Genomic DNA, 9,218 nt, shown 5'->3' with positions numbered 1-9,218 from the left:
AAACGACACCCATTCAGTATGCATAATTGTTTTATTCACCGATTCAATTTTCCTTTTACTGGATGAAGATGCCTGATTAAATTAATTTACTTGTGTTTCTCAGAAGAATAAAGTTGGAGTGCATGTTTTTGGCCAGATGCAAATGTAGTTAAATATAGTTGTTTATGGATATAAATTACTAATACATTTATTACAAATAATAAGATTATGAAGAGTAATCTTAAATGTGAATATAAAATTTTCAGAAAAAATTATGCTGTACTCTACAGCATGTATAGATATGTGTGTGGGTATGTGTGTGTGTGGGTATGTGTGTGTGTGGATTCAAATATATTTATATAAACATTTTAAAGTTACCTTACATTTAGAGATGTGCAATATTAGAAATAATAAGAAAAATAATTCAAAGTAAACACTAGCTCTACTCACGTCAGGAAATAAAAATATATTGAATGTTTATATTAGTCAAAAATAATTAATGTACTGTGTAGTAATGTAATAGAAAAAGGTTATGAAGACAATGTTACTATAATGCACTATTTTTGTGAATTTTTTCAGATTTAATTTTTAATATTAAATAACAGAAATGTGTCTACTTCTATTACAGATAAGAAAAAATAATATGAAATAATACATTAATTTAATATGACATCGCATCTCTTCCTTTGGAATGAAATGAATGTATCACATTAAATAAATGCTTTTTTCATATGGGAAATTACTGTGACCAAATTAATATTTGTGCAATAAGATACTTCATTAGAAAACAATCAGGCACTCTGAATTAATTAAGTAGGCAATACAGAAATCAGTGTTTTATCAAAATTGTCTTTTGGGTATGTGACATTCCTAAACTTATGAAAATGAAATAGCATTATTCAATGGTTTGTGAAGTAGATGAATAAATAGCTTTTGGGCATGCATTACTTCAACCTCTAAATTTTATATTTCTGTGGTATGACTTTTTCTGCACTTTATTACAGAAACACATTTACACAGCATTATGAACTAGTCATAAAAGCAACACTTTGTTGTGGTTGAATACAAATAAAAACATATTCTATCCCACTAATAGACCTAACAGAACACATTTAATAAGTGGGATTGGTGATATTTTGACTATGGCAAATTTATATTTTAGCCAAATTTAGAGAAATGTCTTTAGAATAGGCTGTTTGTTAATTTGAACAGAATGGGTGAGAATATTATAGCAAAGTATATAAGGCATACATTACAAACATTTACTAGGTAATATGTCCCCAAAAAGCAACTATTATTTTTTTTATTAGGGAGACATTCTGCACTCCCTAAATATACAAAGTATACTCATACTGTCATTTGAAATATGTTTCCAATATAAATAATATGTGTATGTCTCTTAAACATTTAAATAGTTAGCCATGTTAGTTTTTCCCCTTTCCTTTCAAATGTTTGCCAGTATTAGCCTTCTCTGACCTTTAGAGGGTTTTTTCAGGTGTTTCTGAGGTAGAATATTATATGAAAATTTAACTTGTATTACTTAACTTTACAGCAAATATAAGAATGCATTAGGCTTATTAATTTAAATGTAGTCAAATAGCCCATAAAACATTTATATCTGTTTGGGGACAAAGGAATGCCTTTTGTAAACAAAATTCACTACATTATAAGCTTTCATTTGATTTTATTAGCCAGTACTGCATATCAAAAAGATTTAGAAAATTTACATCAACCTAATGTTTTTAACATAAAGGAAAGGGAGAAGAATGCCATCCTTGGTATTAACATTATTTCTGCTTTTTGTGTAGAGAACCTGTCTTTTACTAACCTTTCCTGAATATCAGTGGCACTCACTCTCCTACGAATTGCATTGTGTAAAAGCTATTTTTGAGATAAATCTTACGACATGCAATGCCTATTTGTCTCTGGACCCTTTCAAGCATTTCAGTGTCTGTAAGAAAACAGTTCCCTGAATATCTCTGACGAAGCTGGGTCTTTTGTCAGATGTCATACTGGATGCCAAATGCTTACTCCCTCTTCTCCTTGCCTATCGCCATGATCTGTTCCTGAGGCCAGGTTGAGAAGAACTCACTAGGTACTGCAGATGAATGTCCTCAGACATCTTGGTTTTAGCATTAAAAACAATTTTACATTTATTTTTGTGCATATTTAAAACTGTTTTCGATTCACTGTTAAAAATGTAAATGTCTCTCTCTCATCAATAATTTTAAATGGTTTTTTATGGCATGTAAGAACACTTTTTGTAGAATTACAGTTCCAGCTTCATTAGTTGAGTATATGTGGTAATATGCTTCATTCCCTATAATAAAACTGTGGAAATAGTATAAATTATATACAGCATGTAAGTTATGTGCAACATTGATATTATTATATTAATTAAAATAATGAAGATTTCTCTTGATTAAAAAAAGGTAGCCCTGAAAGTGGGGTACAAACAGCAGAGAGCTGTTTTTTAAATGAGGCACCTGAATATCACCACACAATTAAATTTGCTAGAAATGTACTTGGGAATATTATACAGCTTAAGATATGGCAGGCAGAATATTTCCACAGATGATACATATCTCACCATAACTGTTACATAGATGAGATAGATTATAAAGATCACAGTAAGACAACAAACCAAGGACTGATACCCAAAAAAAGAGGCTTATATTCCATTCTGAAAAAGAATTTACATTAGTAGCGGCATATTTGTTTTATTGTACTTCATTTCATTGTGTTTTGCAGATGTTACATCGTTTTTGCAAATTGATGGTGTGTGGCAACCCTAATTCCAGCAAGTCTATTGGAGCCATTTTTTTCAACAATATGTGCTCACTTCATGTCTCTGTGTCACATTTTTTTCAAACTTTGTCATTATTGCCATATCTGTTATGATGATTTCTTATTGATCTTTGATGCTACTATTGTAATTGTTTGGGGGTGACATACCTTGCCTAAATGGGACAGTAAACTTAATCTATAAATTTTGTGCATGTTCTTTTATTATTTATTATTTTTTATTATTATTATTATTTGAGAGGTTCTCACCCTGTCGCCGAGGCTGGAATATGGTGGCACGACCATTGCTGACTGAAGCCACGACCTCCTGGGCCCAGGCAATTCTTCCACCTCAGCCTCCTGGGTAACTGGGACTACAGGCACGTACCACCGTGCCCAGCTAATTTTTAATATTTTTGTAGAGACGGGGTCTTCCTATGTTGTCTGGGGTGAACGCAAACTTCAGGGCTCCAGAAATCCTCCTGCCTTGGCCTGCCAAAGTGCTGGGATTACAGGCGTGAGCCACTGTGCCCAGCCTTGTGTTTGCTCTGACTGTTCCACCAACAGGCCGTTCCCTGTTTCTCTCCTTCTCCCCTGGCCTACCTATTTCCTGAGACACAACCATACTGAAAGTAGGCCAGTTAGAAACCCCACAATGGCCTCTAAGTGTTCAAGTGAAAGGAAGATTCAGATCTCATACTTTAAATCAAAACCTGTAAATGATTAAACTTAATGAAGGAGGCATGTTGAAAGCTGAGAGAGACCACAGACTAAGCCTCTCGGGTCAGTTAGTCAAGTTGTGAATGCAAAGGAAAAGTTCTGGAAAGAAATGAAAAGTGTTTCTTCAGTGAAAATGGGACTGAGTATCCCAGCCTCAAAATGCATTTTGCATCTTTTTCTTTTCCCTTTCCTTCTTTCAGCTTTGAAGCATACTTTGAAAGTCTTTGTTGCTCCCTTTCTCACCAGGCACTTCCATGAACAGTGCTTGCTTATCTAATTACTTGTTTGCTGAGAAAGGCCAGGGGCCAGTGATGAAAGAAACCAGGTAGAGAGACCCAGCTGAGGAATCTTCTGGCTTAGGGTGAGTTATGAACAGTTCCCTACCATTGCTGGGTCGAATTCAGGATGACACAAACCCCACCTATGGACAGGCGATTACTCAAGATATCCATGGGAATACGACACACAGACCTGCACCCTCCTGCACCACCTTTGCATATTTCCCACACCTTTTCCTTAAACCCGTTCATGGAGTTAAAAAAGTTGAGATGGTTTCTTTAAGGCTTGAGCCGGACCATTCTCCTGTCTTTAGCATTTGACCGATAAAGCTGCTTTGGTTTCACTACACCTGGCTTCTCGTGTTTTCAGCCTCTGAGGAGCGAGCAGCCAGACTTGAGCCAGTTACAAATTCGTGAATGATAAAAAAGAAACAGCCTTGTTGCTGATATAAGAAAGTTTGAGTAGTCTGGATAGAAAATCAAACTAGCCACAACATTTTCTTATACTGAATCCTAATTCATTGTGAGGCCCTAACTCTCCAATTCTATGAAGGCTGAGGGAGGTTATGAAGTTACCGAAGAAAAATCTGAAGCTAGCGGAGTTTGCTTGGTGAGTTTTAAGAAAAGAAGTTATGTCCACAGCGTAAAAGTGCAAGATGAAGCAGCAAGTGCTGATGGAGAAACCATAGCAATTGTCCAGAAGATCTCGCTAAGATGATTGATGAAGGTGGCTATGTTTAAATAGCAGATTTTTGTTGTAGACTGAAGAGCCTTTTATTGGAAGAAGATAGCATCCAAGACTCTCAGAGAAGTCAATGCCTGGCCTCAAAGCTTCAGATGACAGGCTTTGTTAAAAGCTTATGCTGCCAGCGACTTTAAGTTGAAGCCAATGCTCATCTACCATTCTGAAAATAATTCTAGAGACCTTAAGAATTATGCTAAACCTACCCTGTCTGTGCTCTATAATCACAGAGCTTAGATGACCGCACATCTGTTTCCAGTATGGTTTACTGAATATCTTAAAGTTCATTCTTGAGAACTATGACTCACAAAGAAAGATTCCTTTTCAAAATATTACTGCTCACGGACAAAGCACCTGTCACCCAAAAGCTCTGATGGAGATGTACAAGGAGACTAATGTGGTTTTCATGCCTGCTAACATAACATCCATTCTGCAGCCCATGGATAAAGGAGTAATTTCTTTTTAGAAAATGTTTATGTATTTATTTTTTATAGAGACACATCGTTGCAATGCTCATAAGGGGTCTCAAACTCCTGGGCTAAAGCAGTCCACCTGCTTCAGCCTCCCAAAGTACTGGGATTATAAGCGTGAGCCACTGCACCTGGCCTCAATATTTATTTTATTGTGGTGGTTTATAACCTAACCTGTGATGTCTCCAAGTTATACCTGTATATCAGTATTCTCTTGGCAATAGAAGAGGAAATACCAGTGAAGCAAGACTAAGAATTAATGAAAATTAAATCACAAGAAACAAGAAATGCCAATGTAGAGATGTTTATATTGAGAGTCAATATATATTATTTAAACAAAGGGAAATAAAAATAGTCAGAAAAATCATGCTAGGACTATGATGTAGTTATTTATCAAAGATAAATCATGGATATTTTGATATAGCTAAATCCATAGGTATAAAATATGAGGCCCAACTCTGAAGATTCGTTTTCTAGTTATAATATCATTACTATACTAACTAATGAAGTGAGGGTCACTAGTTAATAAAATTTAAAAAACATGAATTCACTGTGCTTCCTTCTATACTCAGATGCTCTGCTCTTATTAGTTAGAAGACATACGACTAACCATCTGAAACTAACAGCTATGCAAGTAAATTTATTCCATCATCATTACAACTTTAATCATGTTTCTTACCTTTATTTTTTTCTTTCTTTTTTTTGAGACGGAGTCTCACTCTGTCACCAGGCTGGAGTGCAGTGGCATGATCCTGGCTCACTGCAACCTCTGCCTCCCGGGTTCAAGTGATTCTTCTGCCTCAGCCTCCCAAGTAGCTGGGACTACAGGTGGGCACCACCACCCCAAAAAGTAGAGACAGGGTTTCACCATATTGGCCAGGCTGGTCTCGAACTCCTGACCTTGTGATCTGCCCGACTCAGCCTCCCAAACGGCTGGGATTACAGGCATGAACCACCACGCCTGGCCTTTTTTTTTTTTTTTTTTTTTAAATCATTTTAAATATAAGTCATAAGCATTACTTACAGCTTTCTTTTTTGTTTTAATTACTTTGGTACTTTAAAATCCACCTATATGATATGCCAACCACAGTAACTTATTGAGAAATACCAACCAATAGAAGTTTTTAAAAAGATGAAGATACTTGATAGAGAAAAAAAGAACTGAGAATATGTGTGTTTGGTGTTTGCTTGTTTTCAGCACTCTTAGTATTACTATATATATGTAGTCAATTTCTAATGTCTAGTTACTCATTCATGGCAAATTTATTCTAGCAATTTTTATGTTTTGGTCTCCTGAAAATATCTTATTGCGATTTCGTTTCCAGATGTGGATATGTCTGCACATAAAATTCTAGTTTTGTAGATCAATTCTGTCTCATCTCTTCTGATAGTTTAAACATGCTAGTTCATTTTCTCATTACTTTTTCTTGTAATTTTATTGTTAATGAGATGTGTCGTTATGGTCTAAAATTTATTTCAAAGTATACTATTATTCTCTCTAGTACATATGCAATTTTTTCACTATTCTTAATGTTTGGCAGTTTAATGAAAATGTACTTTTATTTATATGCATATATTTCTTTAGTTGTATTGCCCAAGCCTCCATAATCTCATTTTCTTAGAAGAGTTATGACTTCATTTCTAAAGAATTCTCAGCCATCATCATTTCGAATATTGTTGTCTGCCACACTGTTTTATTATCCAGGTTAACTCATTACATTTTTATTGGCATCTTTCAGTGTCGCCTCTTTATCTTAATTTATTTATCTTTTATGATTTCCTATTCACTGTGTTGCCTTCAACCGAAAGACAGGAGAATCCTCAATACTAAATCAAATTTACGAATTATCTTTTGGTTTATGATTAATACGGAGTTTACTCCACTTGTAAGAATTATTTTTAGAGTCTCATTTGTAAAGGGTCTCACTCAGCCATATAACAGGACACATTGATAAATAGTGTGCATCATATCAGTACATGCTGACTGACAGCCCTTACTGTACTTAAGAAAAGTATAACTGTATTATTAACTTTTTACGTTTATGTGAATTATGATTTTATGTTTCTATGATATAATTGCTCCTAAATATTGCCATAGTATAATTGGTCTGAATGCATAGAATTTATTCATTCCTTACCAAACCTTTTAGTTACCCTAACATTATATTATATTTCTATTTACAGCACCATTACATGTCTCCATAGCTAATAAATTTGTTACTATATGTGGATTAAAATATTTGCATTGCTTCTAAAACTAAAAAATACTATAAATCCACATTAGAGTCACTAAAAATTCTGTGAAATTTTAATTTCTGTTCATACACTTGGAATATGCCTCTTCAATAAAAAATATTAATAAAAATATATTCATAACTATATGCCACTATATAAAAACGTATTCAAGTATTATGAAGGTGCATCTACTGTCTATAGTAATTATAATAACAGTAATACTCATATTATCTAACATGTATTAATATGTTGCGTGGTAAGAGTTTAAGCACTCCATGAGAATTTAGTTTATTTCACGTCTTTTCAACACGGACAATATGAACCCAAAAGGCAGAAATTAGTTCTGGGGCGAGAAGAAAGAAAAAAAGTCTTGGCTATAACAATAGTTTGTGACCCTCCATAGGACCACAGATGATAAACAGATATATAGTGTACATGAGGCATAATATTTAATGCTGAGGGATTGGGAAAAATGCCTAGAGAAACTCCTTGGTAGGACAATAAAGGATAAGAAAAGCTGAGAAAAACCAGCTTATTTACCTTCACAAAGAACCTGTGTTATAGGTAATATTATTAAACTGATGTATATCAGACACAGATATACTGAGACTTTCGCCCAAAGTTATAAATATAGTCAATAGTAAAACAAAAATATAAACACAAGTCTAGATTTGAGTCAATTTCTACAGAACTTGTAATCACTATACTAGCTCTCCATACAAAAAAAATACCCAATTTATTTAAAGTATATTTTGTTCAATAAGCTATTTTTTGCTAAAATAGATAATAAGTGTATCTCATGTAAAAATCTCCATTATTAAAAGTTAGTTACAAAAGGAATATCCTACCAAAATTATAAGCTAATTTAGAGACATGGATAATTTAGAGACATGGATATATAATAAGTAGCAACAAGACATACATTTTATTTACTATATTGTACTATTTGTAAAAACACTGTTTAGTATTTATTTAGTATAAATACTAAATACTGTTTAGTATTTATATAGAATTAACAGTGACCCCAGATTGCAGAGTAATAACTTTGAGTGTAAATTTCATATTTCCTTGAAAATATAAGCTTCATATTTCATATTTAACGGTCTCCACTCCCACATATGATACATTTTATACTGAGAAACCTCTGTGGGCTTAAACTAATATTTATATGTTACATGTTAAAAATAGTCACTGCTGTTTCTCCTTCACAATTTATGACTGGATCCTTTTCTTTCAGAAAATAGTTACTTTTTTAGTTCACATTTTCATACACACAAGAATAAAAGCTCATTAGCTTTTCAGTTGCAAAATAAAAAATAAAATTTAGTTAAATAAAGCAAAATTAAGTAAGCATCAAGTTGATATAATAATCTCGTCTATCTTCATAAATAAATGATCTGAAACAAGGACCAATTTGTTTTTAAAAGTCAGATAATACAACATGTTACTTAATTGGAATAATATAAAAACAATGCACAGTAGTTCTGAAGAAAGTCAAAAATATTTTTATATTTAAGCACTTTATATATCCTGAGGGCCTATCAAACTGTCTAAAAATAAATACAGAAAAGTCAGCAAATATTAGAAAAATAGTTTGAAGACCAGATATTCAAGATCTAACATGAATGTCATAACGGGTTGTTGTAGTGTAATTTTCTTATGTGATTAGCAATAATTAGGGCCATTTCTAGTTAATGTCATTCATTTTTCTAAAACTGTAAAGCATCAGTTGGGTCTGTTCGTTTTTTAACTGAAGCTATAGAAAAAACCTAACCATATCATCAGCTGCCAAGACTAATAGATGAGAGATGCAGAACACCTAACTGAAAGCAATTAAAGATGCCTCAGAAAGATAATGAGAACTCAAAACATAATCTGTGTTTTACATTTAGCTACATGATTGGTGCTAAATTTGGGAAGTTCATAAATAATTTTGTGCTAGTGTCTGTTTCTATAAAAAGAAAATCTAGTCGATATCTGACATACAAGCTTTAACCAGCGCAAGCATTA

The sequence above is a fragment of the Macaca thibetana genome, chromosome 17, assembly GCF_024542745.1.
Source record: "Macaca thibetana thibetana isolate TM-01 chromosome 17, ASM2454274v1, whole genome shotgun sequence".
Taxonomy (NCBI): Eukaryota; Metazoa; Chordata; class Mammalia; order Primates; family Cercopithecidae; genus Macaca; species Macaca thibetana.
The sequence above is the reverse complement of the archived record's forward strand: the minus strand, read 5'-3'. Positions refer to the sequence as shown.